Below are 18,926 nucleotides of genomic sequence, written 5' to 3'. Positions count from 1 at the left end.
CCCAGCTGTGGCCAGAGCTGGAGTTGCATGGAGGTGCCGGCCCTCAGCGGGGCAGCAGCGGGGCAGCAGAGTCCTGCTCATGTTGGGGGCGCATCGCATGCAGTCAGGGCCATCTCAGCGATGTCGGGCCCTCGGGGCGCCCTCACAGTGAGGCAGCCAGCAGGACCAAAGGCTGACCCGGGTTGTAGACGTCTATCTGGAGGCCCTGCACCAGGGCCTTGGCGGGCCCCAGGTGGCAAGTGCCGGGCCCTGCGCTAGGCGTGAGCCCAGGCCTCTGCCTCAAACCACGAAGCCAGGCACTGGGAGCAGCTCGGCGCTCCCCAAATCTCAAGGGTCTTGGGGCAAAGGCGTTTGTTCTGTTCTGCCCCGCCAAACACTTGTCCCCTTTGATTTTTGCCATTGTTCTTTCCAGGGAAATCTAATTTTAAAACAAAAAAACATGTTTTCTAACCAACAGGACACACTTGTGTGCCAACAAATATTTGATTTGAAAGCAATTCTTTGCTTAGTTTAAGCTTTGTTTTCTAAGGGACAGGACAAAACATCATACCCAGCTGTCTAGAGTGTCTGTTTGGCCCCCATGCAGCCCTGTGTTCCTTTCAGCTCAGAAATCTGGCCCGAGGTGTCCCACTGAAACCACATCGTGACGGTCACATAGTTTCCAATCTGGAGGGAGAGGCAGGGCTGGGTGGCAGCAAGATCTTCCCTTTAAAGAAGGAAGAACCAAAATATCCTGGTCTGCAGCATTATCAAGCCCGGATGTGTCTCCACACACAAAGCAGCTTGCAAAATAAAGCCACTTTTGAGTTCTGGCCAAGGGTGATGTCGAAAACAATGGAGCTAATAAGTAACCAGTTGCTGGATGAGGTCACACTGTTTTTGTCTGGGGGTTCCTCTGCCTGGGGAGCAGCTCTTCCGCCCCTGGGGGCGACCCCTTCCTTACCCCTCTCCTCCTTCACTCCAGAGCCATGGTCCCCACAGGCCTGAGCTTCCACGGTTGACCTCAACGTCCCATAGATGTACTCTGCCACCATAGGTGGGCCAAACCATCCCCTATACTCACCCCTGCATAAGAAAAAAAAAAAAAGCCAGGTCCACCCAGTGGCAAGAGACTCAAAGGTGGACAACAACTGGGCGTCTGGACTCCTCTGTGGTCAGTGCTATAGTAAGAGGGCTGGAGAGAGCCAAGCACAGAGGCACAGAGCAGGGTCCCATGGGGCTCCAAGTGTGAAATGGACACTTGGCACTCACAGGCTGAGTGTCACACGTGTGTGGAACCTCAGTGGGCTGCACTTGGCTCTCTGGGCAGTGGAGCCAGTATTCACGCCACATGAGGTCGAGATGAGCTAATTATGTGACATCCACGGCAGAGGCTTCGTGTCGCCCGCCGCATGCCCACTCTCCTGACGTTCTTGATAACACGAGCCTGGTATTTTGCCAGACACAGGGCCGACCAGAATAAGTGCTGTGTGGAGTTTCTGGAAATTTCTTTAAAAGGACCTTACCGGCAGCCCCGGTGGCGTAGCGGTTTAGCGCCGCCTGCAGCCTGGGGTGTGATCCTGGAGACCCGGGATCAAGTCCCGCATCGGGCTCCCTGCGTGGAGCCTGCTTCTCCCTCCGTCTGTGTCTCTGCCTCTCTGTCTGTGTGTCTCTATAAATAAATAAATAGACCTTACCCACTTCTCTGGGTAAAGTGGGTGAAGAGACTTTGCCCGCTTCTTTGTCTTCATGCCACTTGCTTGGCATGTGGAGAACATTCCAGGGGCCCGGGACCCATGTTGAACCACAAAGACTGGGGCACATCCAGAGGTTGGCGGAACTCGGGTCCTCTGTGGCTTTGTAGAGCCACCTTGCCGGTCATGACCTGCCTCCCCTGGACTTCTTCCCATGAAAGATAAGCGTGTTTCTCTCTGTCGAAGGGTTCTCTGCCCCAGCTGCTGAACCTCATCCTGGGCCCAAGGTCTGGCACAGACTATGTGGGAATGAACCACAGCTGCTCTGAACTGAGCGTTTCTCCCCCAGGTATGGATATGCCCTGCTAGGCCTGCGGTGACACAGTGGGACTTTTTAGTGGTACGGAGAAGGTCACCCACTCCTGTTTCTTTTCTTTTCTTTTTTTTTAAGATTTTGTTTATTTATTCATGAGAGACAGAGAGAGAGGCAGGGACACAGGCAGAGGGAGAAGCAGGCTCCATGCAGGGAGCCTGATGTGGGACTCAATCCCAGGACCCTGGGATCACAACCTGAGCCAAAGGCAGATGCTCAATCCCTGAGCCACCCATGTGCCCAAACACTCCTGTGTCTACACTGACAGACAGGGAGACAAAATGAGGGAAGGAGCCTTAGTATGGAGCGGTGGGGAGCTAGTGGGCCAGGACCTGCAGCCGGGGCCGTGGCCTGCCCAGTGTTACCTCAAAGAGTCAGACCAGCTTCGCCCACCCCGCCAGAGCCTCTGATGCTTCAAGGGAAACTGGAAAGCTCATCGTTCTATAAACCCTGCTAGCTTACTCAGACCTGCTAGCAACCACTATGCGGCTCCTGTGGTGCGACTGACCTGAGGCGTATCTGCTGAAAGCCCGGGCCTCCCTCCCCCCATGTCCTCTGTGTGTGTGTGTGTGTGTGTGTGTGTGGACTAGAATCCGGACACCCAGGGCAGACTGCAGGCTAGCTGTCGCTGCCTCTTTGTCCACCTCTCTGGGCCTCGCAGAGCCCTTGGGCTGACCGCTCTACCCCTAAGAGGCCCCACACACCCCTGAACCCCTCACTCGCATCCTCCTCGTCTCTCCCACTATTTTCTTCATCCGGATTCACACTCTGACCCCTGCCCTACCTCACATAACCAATGAACAGACTATTCTTTTTTTTTTTAAGATTTTTTATTTATGTATTCATGAGGACACAGAGAGAGAGGCAGAGACACAGACAGAAGGAGAAGCAGGCTCCATGCTGGGAGCCCTATGCAGGACTTGATCCCAGGAGCCAAGGATCATGCCCTTAGCCACTCAGGCATTCCCATTCTGTCTTTTCAAAGTGACGTGTGGCAAAGCACACAAATTCTTCCAGCGTCCATCTCTCCTTCTTGTTTTAGTAAATGACCCTCCAAGTTCAAGCTTAGCAATGACCTCCCAGCTAAAGACCACTGTCCCCAGCTTCTCCTGAAGCAAGGTGTAGCCCTGGGACTAAGTTCTAGCCACTCAGGTGTGATGGGAGCCACTTCTGGGCCATTCCCTCAAAGGAAAAAGGAGTTCCTTGTACTTCTCCTTCCTACTTTCTGCCGGCAGAAATGTGGATGTGAAGGAGCTGGAGCAGCTACCTTGGACCTCAAGATGAAAGCTGTTTCTTAGGATTAGCAGAGCCTGGGTCCCCTGACACCATGGAACTCCCCTAACCATGCTTCATGCTCATAATCAGCCCATCACTCAAGGAGCAATAGACCTGGGTCTTGTTACTTTGGCATCTTTACAGCAAGCCTGCATTTTATAGCAATGCCCAGCCTGTGCTCTAACTAGTACTCATGGTTCAAGGTCATCGTCTTGTGTAGACTTTTTTCATATCAATTACCTCCAGTCAGGTTCATTCTTTTATCCATTTAGTGATCCCCGAGTATCTTCTGCACTGATCGTTGGGGCAAACGCAGAGAGAGGTAACCCGCAGGTGCCCACATTCAAGCAGGAGCTTATGGCTGGCTGTGGGAAGACAGATGACATTATAAGTCTCAGACCTGTGAAAAAGACTCCAGCCAGGTGGGTGAGCCCACATATTTGCGCGTGCGTGTGTGTGCTTGCATGTGCACACGCTTGTACAAGGAGAGAAAGCAGGCCTGTTCTCTGGGGTTCAACTCTTGTGGAAAAGGACTCATTTATCCATCAAGAAACCTGCCGAGCACCAAGAGGTACTCAAGACAAGAGGTGAACAAGCCAAGGCCACACCTTGGAGGAGCCCCTGCCAAGTACCGCAGACAGACCTGCTGGTGCTGAGGACCTCCCTGGTGTGAGGACAGGGACGGTGCAGAGTCAGTCATGTCCAGAGCTAGGGAGAAGCCCCTGTGCCCCCCTGCAGGACAGCTGTGGCAATTGTCCTTGCACTGAGGATGGGTCTACAGTGAGCCATGAATGCTTTTCCCCCCAATCTTTTTGGGTCAAGAGTCAATTTGGGGGCTCTGTCAGAGGCCAGTGCACAAACAAATCATAACCAGTTTTGTTCCTCAGAAGTATTCCTGACCATCCCCATCAGTTGATCGCTGGCTGTATATACATCTCACTCATGTTCCCAGTAACTCTATTATGAAGACATCTTATCCCCATTTTACAGATGAGAAAACTTAGACCCTCTCTAAGGCTCAGAGAAGTTGCAGATGCATGACTCAAGTCTGTGTAATAGAGACCCCAAAGCAGGTGCAATTTTTAATCAGTCAGCAAACACCGATTGAACACCTGCTGTTCGCTGGGGTCAGGGTGGGGCCCTAGGAACAGAGCAGTGAGCCACACCCATGGAGGGCTGTGGGAGGCAGCTCAGCAGAGGTGCCTCATCCGGGCTCCCAGGCTTCAATCCCCTCTCTGCTTTGGCTCAGAGTCAGTTGGTGTGGATCATCAGCCCTACAGACTGTCAGACCCACCATCCAACTCCCCCACTTTCTACCAGTGGCACCCAGGCCAGCAAGAGGGCATCTTTCCCCACCTCCTTGGGGATGAAAGAACACCTAGGAAGGCATATTTGCACATTGGCCATATGGCTTTTTGGGTGTTGTCCCAGGTCTACCGTTACCCAGGAGGAGAGGACTGAGGGAGCTGTGAGCCTACACAGCCCTCCCTGAGATACAAATGGGGACACTCTTGATCAAGTGGCCCTAAAACTGCTTGGTGTTTGGAACCCAACTCTTCAGAATCTCTTAGGACTCAAGAGCTATTGAAGTTGGGGTTTTCTATCTGGTCTTGTCCTCTGCATCATCCAAAGCAGGCAATTCAGCACCTCGTCCTAGGAATTTTCCACCATTGGCGCCAGGATTTTCTCCTGAGTCACTGATACCCATCCTGCAAGTTTTGATGTGCACAAAAAAAAAAAAAAAGGTCATCGTAGAGTCCATCAAATATGGTAAAACAAGGAAAGAGGGTTGGTGCCATCTTAAGGAGAAACCCAGATATTAGTTCTTGGTTCTCATGCTCCTCCCCAGGGGAGCTAGAAGGCTGTGCCAAGAGACACAGTGGTCTGAGGGGTGACTGGGTTTGGAGGTCGAGTTCAGGAGCCGACTGGCCAGGCCACATTAATTGATCTTCCTGAGCCTCTGTTTCCTTGTCTGTGAAACAGAGCCCCAAACATCCAACTCACCTAGTGAGACCTAGGTGAAAACATGTAGAAAACACCTAAGTGTAAACAACCAAATATGGGAAGCTTCCAACTGGCTAGTGGTCATAAGGGGGAGGCAGGACATCAGACAGAACTGCCCCAAGTCCTGGCTCTCTGCTCCCTGGCAGTCCCTCTGCCATTAGCAAGAGAGCAGTGGGCTTACCCTGTGGGCTCTGAGGGTTAAATGAGGAAGTGAACCAACGCAAGAGAACCTTCCTTGGGGGGCAGCCCAGGTGGCTCAGTGGTTTAGTGCTGCCTTTAGCCCAGGGCCTGATCCTGGAGTCCCAGGATCGAGTTCTGTATGGAGCCTGCTTCTCCCTCTGCCTCTGTCTCTGCCTCTGTCTCTCTTTCTCTGTGTCTCTCATATATAAATAAATAAAATCTTAAAAATAAAAAAAGAACCTTCCCTGGTCAGTTGCCATTGATGTGCCTGCTAGCTCAAGGGTCATGCACCTCCTTTGCTGTACCAGGGCCTCCTCCTCGGCTGGGTGAGCAGACACAGCCACCCCGGGCTCCACGGCCCAGTCAGCTCCGGGCGGGCATGGGCATGGACCCCTGCATCTGCCGCCGCCCCCAGCTGAGCCTCCTCGGCTTTTGGCTTCTTGCCATTGTCCCCAGTCCCTTCTTACCTTTCACAACCTCCAGCTGCCCAGCTCTGTGAGCTCAAGAACCAAGGTCAGAGGCAGAAGCAAAGACAGAACAGCTTAGCTATCTTAAATCACCACCATCATCTGCTGTTGTGGAGAAGGGCAAAGAAACAAGGATGAGACACTAGGTGTGACATGGTGACACTGAGTAGGGTGACCGGTGGGGAGGTGGCTGTCTCTGAGCCAGGTGGACCTAGATGCTGTCCGGACACCCAGGGCCAGCCCCTTCCCTCCCCACAGCCCGCCCTGTGGGATCCATGCAGCAGTGCCTGTGATGACGCTGTCACTATTCTTGTAGCCTTTTCTGTGTAGAAGCCAGGGCTGCGTCTGGCCACCTGCTCACCTCTACACCCCGCCCCCCGTGCCTCCACCGGGTCACGGCTCTAGGTCCCCTCAAACATCTGCCCACTGCAGCTGGGCCTCTCCCCTGGACCGCAGACGCACATCTCCACCTGTTGGCTGGACATCTGCCCCAGCGCCTCGTACCCTTCCCTGTGTCAGTGTGTCCAGAGCTCAGCTTCAGGCCCCCCTGCGGAGGAGCTGGGTGCTGGGGAGGCTCCTATGAGAAGGGGAGTCCTCCCCCCAGGGAGGGGAGCACCAACGTCCCTGGGGAAGAGGGGGCCGCCCAGGAACAGTTCCCCTCACCTGTGCACACCGAGCTGACGAGCTGACGCTGAGGCTCTGTGCTGGTACAGACCTGAGGCCCGGCAGCGGGGCCCTGCGGCCCTGGTTGGGCGGCCTGGCCTGTGCCTGCCACCCTGAGAGACCCCGGGTTTCGTCTCTCCACCCAACGGGAAAGCAGGGCGATGGGAACCGCGCAATGTCCACACCATGTGCGGAGGCGCCAGGGGGACCGGCCCCCACGGCCTTTACCCATGGGCTTGGGGGGCAAAGCGAGGCTGCCTCAAGGAGGCCCTGTGGTCTCCCCAGAGCTCCAGCCAGCCACGGTCCTTAGGCTCCCCCTCCCGATCCAACAGCACCCTCCCACCCCAGCAGCACCCCTCTTTAATATTACTTGTTCTTTATTTAAATATTACAATAGTACTACATTGAGTTGTTAAAAGTCTACAATAGGGACGCCCGGGTGGCTCAGTGGTTAAGTGCCTGCCTTCTGCTCGGGAGGGATCCTGGAGACCCGGGATCAAGTCCTGCATCGGGCTCCCTGCATGGAGCCTGCTTCTCCCTCTGCCTGTGTCTCTGCCCCTCTGTGTGTGTGTGTGTGTGTGTGTGTGTGTGTGTGTGTGTGATTCATAAATAAATAAAACTCTTTAAAAAAAAGTCTACAATAAAGAGACAAGTAAGAGGGGCACCTGGGTGGTTCGGTCAGTTAAGCACCTGCCTTGAGCTCAGGTCCTGGGATCGTGCCCCACATCAGGCTCTCTGCTCAGTGGGGAGTCTGCTTCTCCCTCTGCCTCTGCCTCTCCTCCCCCTGCTCATGCTCTCTCCTCTCTCTCTGTCAAATAAATAAATAAAATCTTAAAAATAGAGAAAGAGACAAGTAAGAAATGGAAAGTCATTCCTCAAGCTCCACCCTACCCTCCCCAGAGCCACTTGCTGGTGACAGTTGGATATTTCACCCGGCACCCGTCTACATCTGTGAGAACACAGACAGGATTTAAAAACACACACGAATGGGACCCCACCACTCCCGTGGTTCTGCATCTTGCTTTTATTTTCACTTAATAAATTGAGAACCCTTCTCAGTGCCAGAACAGAGTCTTGCTCTTGGCTGCATAGTTCCCGGCAAGCCACTACCTCCCTGCCACGGGCCAATCCCGTGGCTCTGCTTTCTTCCTGTGCTAGTACAGACCATGGGGCATCCAGCAGCTTTGGCATTTTGCAAGGAATGGTTCCGAAAAGTGGGATTTCTGGGTCACAGGGAGTGTGAATTTTCAGTGTCTGCCCGGTTGCCCTCCCACTGCCTTCAGGAACCACACACCCCGTAGGAGGCACCCGGAACCACGCACCTTTGCCATACAGCATCGCCCCGCCTTTCGGTGGTGCCCCCAACGGGTTTTGTGTACGGCTAAGCATTTACTCAAGCTGTTCACTGGCCACATGTATTTCTTCTTCTGTGAATTCTCTCTTCCTCTCCTAAGCCCATTTTTTTCCTACTGGGCTGTACGTGTCTTACTTATTGGCTCCTGGAATCTCACTTTAAGTTATGATCATAATCTGTTTATTAAACAATAAACAACGTTAAGAGGCATGTGACATGTACAGCAGATTATGATCATAACTTACGATCCTGCACATGCGGCCTCACAGTTATTTTGACATGCATAACCTTCTTATTTTTATGTAGTCAAATCCATCAGGCTTCTCTTTTACAGCTTCTGGATTTTGCACCTTGCTTGAGAAGCTTATCCCTCCTCCCAGATCATGAAAATATCTTCCTCTCTTTTCATCCTGTGGTTTTACAGCTTTGTTTTTCCCTTTTATAACCCTGATCCCTCTGAAATGGGTTTCACAGTGTGACACTCCCTTTCTTGTGGTCCTGCCTTGGTGTCCACGGATGCTCCAACTGGTCCTGCCTTCCCCTCCACTCCTCCCTTCCTTCGTTCACTCCACAAACATGTTTTGAGCTTTCACTGTGGGCCAAACACTGACAATACAGCAGAGAAGACCACAAGCCTGCCCTCAGAGAGATGACGTCTGGCGGGAGAGACAGACCGCAAAGGAAAAATGCGCAGTTAGGTAATGTAAATTCAGGTCATATGGGAGGGAAATGGGATAAGGGGATGGAGGTTACCACAGGGATGATATTTTAAGTAATGTGGTCAGGAGAGTCTTTTCTCAGAAGACAGCCAAAGCCAGAGATGCTAATGAAGTGAGGGAACAAGCCCTTGGCTGCCTGTTGCAGATTGCTCCAGATGGAGGGAACAGCAAGTGCAAAGCCCTGGAGGGTGGGGGGTGGTATGCTTTGCCAGGTCAAGGAACAGCAAGGTGGCCATGTGGCTGCATATGGGGCCTATGAATAAGTGGTGGCCTAGATCATGGGGTCCTTGGGGGTCCCCCAGAAGGGACAGATTTTTTTCTGCCTGTGCTTGGAAGTCTTTGATGATGGCCTTGGTGCATGGGGAGGAGGCGGGTGGATGGGTGGGTGCAGGCATGAGTCATTTTCTCTGCTGGTCTTTTAGTGTGGGGGTTGGGACAGGCCCATGTCACATCTTACTCCTTACCCGTCATGAGAATGGTCTTCCCTTGGTCTTCACCACCACCAGTGTGCAATGTGCACCTTGCTCTGGGCCTGGCACATGGCAGGCCCTCTATGAGCATCTAAGAGTGACCCATGTTAACTCCAGTCCAAACCCTGTCCTGGTTCCCAGACTTGTGTCTTTCAGGACCCCTGACCTCTGTCCTCTAGGGACCCCCCTAGAGCCTCACACCTAACATGTCCCAATGTGAACTTCATCCCTCCCTTCTCAGCCTCTAGAGAAGGCAGTAGGATTGGATGCCGCTCCCTGTCCGGCCATGCAGGCCATGCAGAGGGACAGCAAGCATGCCATTGCCTGGACCAGGGGGACACTGAGCCACTGAAGGCTCCACCCTGTTCCCTTGACTTGGGAGATTATGACAGTGAGCCAGTCAGATGGGAATGTCACTGATGCCTTCTGTGGTCCCCAAGGCCCTGCAGAGCTGGCTCAGGACAGGAAGGGAGCCCAGAGCCAAACTGAGCAGCCCAGTCCTGCAGCCTGACGCCAATCACTTAAAAGCAGCAGAAGGTGGGCACAGAAAGACCTCAGAGGGCACCCCCAGCAGGAAGGAAGGCGGGCTGGCCCAGGGAAGAGAGCAGGAGGGCTCAGAAAAGTGGGGAAACAAGAGGTGACCCCATAGGATCACAACGACCTCCTGCTTATCCAAGGGCACACAGCTTCCATGGTCAGGGAGGGTCCTGCCCTTACCAGTGATGTGCATGTGTGCACATAGCACAGACATAAACACACACGCACCCCAGACACAGAACCCCATACTTGGGGACACACATATACGACAGACCATGGATACACACACATACACACACATCACAGACTAGACACACAAACCCCAGAAATAAACACACACACACCACAAACATCACAAACACATACCCCACAGATACACACGTACATATCACACACACACGTACACTACATAGACCCTGCATACACACACAATACACATATCACAAACACGTACATACCATACCTAGCACAGAGACAAACACACCTGCCATCACACACAGATACACACACACATACTGACACACAGATCGCACCAGGACACTCCCAGCCCCCACTCCCCAACTCTGGTCCTGCCTCACTGGCTTCTCCAGGTCAGGGGCTCACAGAGGGGCCGGCTGCCCCCTGGCAGGTGGGCCCGGGGTCTGGAGGTTAGGGGCTGCACTGCCTGAGCAGCTGGGGTACCTTGCCTGGTGACAGCTGCTCAGGATCTGGGGGCTGAGGGAGGGGGAGCACTTGGGTCCCTCCTGGCTGAGCTGGTGAGCAGCCAGCTGGAGGGTCTTTGAAGGGGAGCACCAGGTCACACTCCCCCTGCCACAGGAATGCCATGTTGCCTGACCCCCCATGCCTATGCTTTCAGGCATTTTTCAGCTGCGGTTCTCCTTTGGGATCTAGGAGGGGGTGGAGTGGGGTCACACATCAGATGAGAGCAGGGGAGGGAGGGAGGCAGGGGAACTGAGGAGGGCGGGGCGGGTACACTATTGAGTGGCAGCCCCACAGCAGGCGGACTGAGCAAGTCTTCCCTTAGGCTTGTCCTCCAGCTGCCCCACCAGAGAGCTGTCGTTCCTCGGCCTTACAGGCGATAAACTGAGGCCCATGGTGGAGGGAGACTGCATGGCTGGCCCACTCCCCTGGGCTCCACCTGGGGCCCTCCCTGCACCGCGGGATCCCTCCTGACCACAGGCTGAGGAACCCACCCTGTGTCCTGTGTCAGCTCAGCCCCCAGCCTCTGCCCCAGGCCAGCTCCAAGGGCAAGGAAGTTGCCGGGGCCTGAATGCTGACATTCCAGCCAGGCCTCGGCCCAACCCTCGGGGCCCCTTTTCATTTATTTTTTCTTTTTTTTTCAAGATTTCATATATTTATTCATGGGGGGTGGGGGGGAGCAGAGACACAGGCAGAGGGAGAAGCAGGCCCCATGCAGGGAGCCTGACGTGGGACTCGACCCCGGGTCTCCAGAATCACGCCCTGGCCAAAGGTGGCGCTAAACCGCTGAACTGCCCAGGCTGCCTCCCCTTTTCATTTTCATTTCTTTATTAAGCCTCCCAAACTCATCTTTATCAGTCTTCGGGCCAGGGAGGGAAGGGCAGAACCAGCAGCAGAGGCGAACCCGTCAGGCCCTTCCTGGGGAACCGGGGCTGGGAGCTCAGATGGCGCGGGGCTGGGCCGGCACACGGAGCCTGGCAGGTGCGGAGTGTGTGGTGGGAGGAAGCATGGGCACTTTGGCTCCCAGGGCCAAGCCTCCTCTGTCATGTCATGCTTCCCACAGAGGGTCAGGAGGGCGTTGACCCTGCGCCGGGGTCCACCGTCTTCCCCCACCAGGAGGGCTGAACAGAGGCAGGGGCCACCCAGGAGGGAGGTGGGTGACGGGGCCTCCAGGGCCAGACCTTGCACGCTCTGGCCAACCAGACAGGGGTGAGGTGGGTGGAGAGGGAAGGAGGGCGGAGCAGGAAGGGCCCCAGCCCTGGGGATCAGATCAGGATTGCAGAAATTACACAAGCAGACATCTGGAAGTGTTGGCTGTCGTCAGGCTCTTGGCCCCCTAGGGGTCCTCTCCCATGGTGGCATCCCTTCATCCCTGAATGTGGACACACTCCCACTTAGGTCTCTAGGACTCATTATTTGGGCAGAAAAGGATATGGGTGCCCCGGCCTAACATCTGAACTCAGAACCATTCAACCATCACTCCAGACACCTGACCACGGTGGCACGGGGCTCAGACCGGCTCCCCTCCTCACACATCAGCATCCGCTCAGCCTCAGAAGTTCCCAGATACCCAGCCTCGAACACATCCTGTCCACCTGGGGCCGCGGTCTGGCTGCCTCTCATCCATCTGGCCCTGCCCAGGGGGGCCCACCGTAACCCCCTTCCCTTCGTTCCACAGCACCCCTTCCCCACACTATACACATATTTTGTGGCACACACAATGAACTAAAAGCATTAGCCAGTTAGCTGGTTGCTTAAACAGTTATTTAGCTCCTGGTTTATGTCCATTCCCCGGACTTTCCTGTAAGGACCCAGAGGTCAGGGGCCTTGCCTGTCCTATCCAGCTCTTCTGTCTTTGCTCAGCACAAGGTGGCATGATGTCCCTGTTGAATGACTGCATGCCCACACCTACTGGACACACACACTGACCATGCCAGGTACAGGGCAGCTTGGGTGAATAGAATGGGGTTCACACCCCTGAGGAGCTCCCAGTGCAGCACCCCACCCCCATTGCTAGCCTGTCCCTGCCCCAGAACCTCGGCCCTGACAAACACCCTGGGTGGAGGAGGGAAGACCTTGGAGGGGGAGGATCATGACTGGAGTCAACATGGAAGGATTACCCCCACTCGTGCAGGGGGTTAGCATCAGGACCTCCAGCCTTCATCCCCTGGGTGGAGGAGTGGGAGGAGGATCCTGGAGCCCCCCTACTTCTGGAGAAAGCCTTGAGGACTGCTGGAGCTGAGTGTTACCAGTATCCAAATCACCAAACCACACAGCTTTGGGGCAATTCCAGGTGGTGTATTCCCAACGCTTTGACAGCTTTAGCTTAGTGTGTTCATGGAGGAGGAGGCACCTGACTCCAATGTCTTGTGGATTGCAAAGAAGTCAAAGGGGCTGCAAGCACATGAAGACAGGAGCTCAGTCAGTGAGGAGGGTGCTTCAACTGCAAAGAGCAGAAAACCCAACCCAAAATGGCACTGAAGAAAATTTCACATGAAAAGAAGGGCAGCACCAAGCGTGATTAATTTCCTGATTCTGTGACATCGTCATGGGTTAGGTTCTTTCCATGTTCTTCCTCAGTATGTTAGCTTTGTCTTCAGACTAGCCTCTCTCATGGTCCTAAGACGGCTGCCAAGGTTCCGGGCATCACACACAGCACAGCACTGAGGAGACAGGAGCCACCTCTTCCTATGTGTGGATTCTAGGCAGTGGGAAACCTTTCCCCAGAGCTCCTCCCCAGCTCATTTCCCCTCACATCCTGTTGGCCAGAATTGTGCCACATACCTGCCTTTAAACCAATCACTGACAAGCAACATGGAATTAACCATGTTTGGGTTAAAATAGTTACAATTTATCCTTGAACCAGGGATGGAAGGGGCATGAACACCAGCAAATCCAAGTCTTACCAGTGAGGCACAGGTATTGGGGGAAGGGACCCATCTCCAGGACAGAAAGCACAGTGAAGGGCCTTCAGAACCATAGTGTCCCAGGGCCTGCGGGTCCCAACAACACTGGGTTCAAGGAAGACTGGAAATCCAGTTCTTGTGTGGCTCGGCCCTTGAGTTACAGAGCAACACACCCTGTGACAACATGGGGCTACTGGATACTGCCAAGTAGGGGCCCCTGCAGGGTCAGGGCTACAAAAAGATAGCCAAAAGAACTTGTGGGTCCGGGGTCAGACAAATGGGACACCTCATCCTCTGGGCTGACACTATCTGACATAGGGCGCAGGGCCCCTTCTCCTGTTTGGGCTCCATAGTCATTTGTCAAAGATGCACCCACAGAGGGGAATAAAAATTGGCTGGAGGGGTTGGATCTGGCTCAAGCCAGAGGCTCCGCCTCTCTTAAAGGGTCCAGCCTCAGCAGCTGTGGGCCTCTCCCATGCTCCCAGACAAGAGCTTTTCTGGATATCAGTGAGGGAAAAGCCCCACCTTCTGGGATGGCATCCATTTCCTGCCAAGGAATCATCTAGGTGTTTTACAGGCCAGCAGCTTCCCTGAGACTCCCGAGGCCCTCATCCCTGCCATGAGGCATGGCTGCATGGGAAGATGCAGAAATGGGTCCTCTTCCCCCACCAGGGTCATATCTCCCCACATCATTAGCCACTGTTGATGGAAAGTCAAATGACCCTTGAGCGGGAGGTGGTGTGTGGAGGAATTTATATGCTTTTAGAGCCAGTTTTCCCCATCTTGTTGTCTGTTCCTAGCTCAGGGCTGGTTTTTTTGATGCCTGGCTGCAGTATCATTTAATTTTTAAGAGGAGCCCAGGAAGGCAGTAGAACAGCTCCCTAGACAGGCAATGAATGTTGCAACCTTCCAAGATTTCAGGACCAACTCGGGCAGAGGAATTGAGGAAAGCTAGAAGCCAACACTTCTTTTAATTGTCAAATTTGTTTTTTTGTCTATGAGCTCATTTGATTCACTTCACAGCCCTGTAAGAGAGTTGACCTAGGGATTTTTTTTTTAAAGATTTCATTTATTGGGATGCTTGGGTGGCTCAGTGGTTGAGCGTCTGACAAATGAAAAGATTTCATTTATTTATTCACAAGAGACACACAGAGAGAGGCAGAGACACAGGCAGAGGGAGAAGCAGGCTCCCTGCAGGGAGCCCGATGTGGGACTCCATCCCCGGTCTCCAGGATCACGAACTGAGCCAAAGGCAGATGCTTAACCACTGAGCTACCCAGGGGCCCCAACCCAGGGATTTTTAAGCCCACCTGACAGATGAGAAAGCTGAGTGAGCTGCCTAAGGTTCCTCTTTGGGTGAGTGACAGAACAGATCAGAACCTCCTGGGCTGTTGGACAGCACCAGTCACAGTGCTTCTGTGGGTGAGCAGGCCCTGCACTGGGAGGGGCCTGAGCTTGTCCCCTCTGCTCAGGGTCCCCAAATAAATGCCCCACCGTGATGAGACTCTGTCTCAAGACACCAGGCTGTCCTCTCCATCAGCTGAAGGTGGCTGATGGGTTGTTGGTTATGGTGCAACACTGAGTTTTGCTTCCAATGCCATATTTGAAATGTGAGATTGTGGCTGATTTTTTGCAATCTGTGTAGAGGAGAAGCAGAAATGGGAGAGCCACTTGTGCCCAGCAGAGGTGCCCAGACCTTCTCTTGTCAAAAGTGAGGCAGGACGAGGCCAGATTGGTCGGCTACATCAACAAAAAAGCACAAAGTCTACACCCAGCACCCACAAGACACCCAGCCCGCCCATGTGGCACATGTTGGGTAGCCGAGACCACTGACAGACATGCACTCCCCTCGGCCAGGTAAGCCGAGCCAGTTCCAGGCATTCTTGGTGTCTGATTCTAACAGCTAGCCCCATCCTTACGGGCCTGAGCCACCAGAACTTTACTCCCAGCCTCGGTGTCTGCCACCAGCCCACCTGTCTGGACCAATGAGAAGGGCCAGTCCTTGGCTCCTTTCTTGTTCAGGAGCCCCTGCCTTCCCTTTTGGGTCCTCGGGGCCAAGAAGCAACACTAAAGCTTTATCCCCCTTCCTTAAGCCCTTGACTCTGGGCAAATGCTCCCTATTCCAAAGGGACAAAATCCACTTCTAGTTCCATCTTGGAACTAGAAATTGAGCCTTCAATTGGCTGTAGTAGTGCCAGCTGCTGGGAGTCTCCCTGCCCCAGCTCCCTCCTTCCTCAAGGCATCAGGCAACCCCCCAAGGTGCTCAGCAAATAGGGAGTGTGGCTTGTAAGCATGGAGACCCCCTGACACCTGCCAGGAAGAGTTATATAGAATATAACAGTCATAGCACGGGCCTTCCTGGGAAGGACTGATGCGCAGTGTGGTAGCCTGCTTCTCCCTCTCCCTCCCTCTTCCTCCTTCCTGGTTTCAGCAAATGTTCACTCAGCTGTGCTGGGCTTGGGCTGGGCTGCCAGGGGAGACCCGCTTGAGGGTCTCATCTCTCTCAGTGACAACTTCCCACCCCATCCTGAGCCTCCTCGGATGACCACCACCCTCTCTTCCAGACCACAGAGGGCCAGCTCAGGACTTTAACTCCCATCCATAGACAGAGGAGCCCCGGATATGTATCTCCAGGTGAGGTGCCTCTCTTCATCTTCAGACACCCCCCCTTGACGGTCCCAAGTTGGTGTCCACGGGAAGTCTCCCCTGGCCTGGGCCACAAAACTATGACAACAGTCACCTCCTCAATCAGTTTCTCCACCTGTGTCTCCATCTAGGCATCATCCCTGACGGTTCCCCAACTCCCACCCTCATCACCACATCCTGTCCCTTCCCCACTGTTGCCCTCACCCCTGGTTAGCGGGCGGTGTGGGGAGGGGAGTGTTACTCCGGCAGCCTCCTTGCTGGCCTCCTGCCTCGGCCTTTCCCTCTTCCCAGCCTGCTTTTCCCCAGGAGGAAAGATCGTTCGATGGAAAGCTTGCCATGTTGAAACAGTTTGCTTTGTCTCCAAGACAAAGTCCAGACCCTAGCAGACAGGAGGCTCCTCTTCCTGGGGAAGAAGCTGTCCTGTCTCCTCAGCTTCCTGGTTCATGGTTGCTGGTTCCCCCTCTGCCCTTGTACTTCACCTTTACTGCACAGACCTGCTCATACCTGTAATCTCCCACGCGGTGCTCTGCGGTTCCCTCTGGCTCCCCTCCCTGTTCCCCTCTGCCCTTTAATTCAGCCAAAGCCACTCCTCCTGCAGGAAGCATTCCCAGACTACCCTCCCCCATTCTTTCTGCCCAGCCGGGTTTCAGGGACCCTGATGTGTGCTCACCTCTCCCCCCCACCCATCCTATCTTGCTCTCTGTGTCTGTTCCCAGGCCTGTCCACAGGAGCCATTGGATCCGTTGTCATATTGCCAAGTATCTGGCTGAGTGCCTCGCTCTGCATGCAGATTTGTCCAACGGAGCAGCCCTGAAACAGAGCCAACAGAAACCCTGGGGAGATAATGAAAAGGCCCACTCAGGAAGTAGGGTGCAGCAACAAGCCCTGGCACAGGCGGTCAGAACCCCAATTCTACCTCTGGCTCACCATGGGGCAAACCCCACGATGTCTCTGAACCTCCATTTCCCTATTTGCCATCTAAGGAAAAGGACGAGCAAGACTTTCTGCCCCCTGTCCCCGTCTCCAGGTGAGGTTATGATGACATGAAATGGCAGGCCTGGAATCACAGGCCTGTTAACATTCCCAAGCATTCCAAACAGGATGTATCCACAAGACACAGAGCAGGGTGTATGTGCCACTGGAAACCACAAACCAGGCGGAAATGAGGTTAGCAACTGCAAACCTCCATCTTCCCCTGCATGACAGGTATAACCTCCCTCAGAGTCAAGGGGGGGGCGGGGCACTGTTCTCTTAGCCAAAGCTAAGAACATGTTCTCTACCGCATAATCTCCCCCAAAACCTATTGCTCATCTCCGGTCTTCTCTCCTCTCCCCCATCCCCTTCCTTTACTCTTGTATCCCAAGAGAACCCTTATGCCTCCTCCTCATTTTGGACCCAATCTCTCCTTTCACTTGGCAACCTTCCCTGATCCCTGTTCAAGCTAAGCTTGAGCTCTGCCCTCCTGCTCCACTGGGTCCCTGCACATCCTCCCCCAAGGTCAAAGTACGAGGCAGCTATGGAGAGCAACCTCAGTCCATGCACACAGCTCAGGAAACTGCCCGCCGCCTCCGCCCCCCAACTCACATGCACACGCATGCACGTGCACACACATGATTTTGGAGACTCGCCTTTTCTTCTAAACACAATCCCTCTAGATTGGAGTCTCCATCTGCTGCAGCCTGAGTCAGCCGGCACCCCCACTGTGCTCTGCAAACCCCATCCAGACCCCTAGGAACTGAGAGTAAGTCAGGAGTCCCAGGAGCTGGCTTTGAGTCTCTAGCACTTTCTTATCCAACTGGGACTCTCCTCCCACCGTCAAAGCTTCCCATCCAGTGTCCCACTGCCTGAGATAGCCTCCCGGCTGAAAAGTGAACCCACACTGGTGTGTGAATGACTGTCCAGATCATGAATACTTGCAATGCTACTAGATTTGGAGAGAAAAATGCCTTAGCCCAACGGAATGAGCAAAATGGGTGATGTGGCTGCGGCTGAGACACTGGGGCAGAAGGAGGAGCCCAGGCCGGTGCTCCCACCAGCCCCCACATTCCGTGTCTGCCCAGAGACAGCCCCTGGCCTGGGCACCGGCCTTGCCCTCCTGGTCTCCCCCACTCTGGCCCACCCCGGCCCGTGGTCCGGGCACACCAACCAGGCCTCCTGAATGGTAAATGCTGCCAGGGCCCTGGCTGGAGAAGAGGTTGCCAAGGCTGGAGCCCAAGGGAACCCCATGAGCTTAGAATTTAGAACTTGAACTTTCCAAGGTCTGAGTCCATTTAGACTCCAAAAAACACAACTTCCGTTCCTTCTACATAAACAGGGAGTAGTGGGGTGGGGAGAGAGCATAAAACATCTCATAAAAAGGCTCCCAGTCCTGCCGGACATCAAAGGGCTCTTAGGAGCCGCCTGCAGATGAGTTCAGGGTAAAGGAATCATCAGCATATGGATTAAATTCCCCATTCATTATGCATCCGCCAGAGCTCAGGAGAAAACCTCACACAGCAGGGCCCCAGTTCAGCAAGCTGGAAAATGCTCTGAGTCACGGAGGGACCCCAAAGGCAATCAGACGCTCTCCACCATCTCGAATCTTCTTTCCGCTGTGGAAAAACCTGCACTGGAGGAAACCCACAGTGCTCATTCAGACTGTTGGCCCCAAAACCCAGCCCCCCCCCTCAGATCCCTGCAGCAGCAACGGGGCTTCTCTGAGGGCCCCTCCACTGTACCCCCTGCAGGCAGGATGAGCTTCATCTTCCCCTGGCACTCCTCCTGGGCTAGGCCTGTCCTGCCCCAGGCCCTTCCTCCTGGGGCAGGGCTCCCCACTGAGGAAGGACCCGTTGAGCCCCCTCGCTGAGTCCCAGGACCCACTGTAGGACAGGACAGATAGCTCCAGTGCAAGCTGTCCATCACCCTACTGTGTCTGAGGTCCTCAGAACAGGGGTTCAAGAAGCAGCAACAACAAGGTAGCC

This window comes from Canis lupus, chromosome 19, assembly GCF_003254725.2.
Source record: "Canis lupus dingo isolate Sandy chromosome 19, ASM325472v2, whole genome shotgun sequence".
NCBI lineage: Eukaryota > Metazoa > Chordata > Mammalia > Carnivora > Canidae > Canis > Canis lupus.
This window is presented reverse-complemented; position numbering follows the sequence as displayed.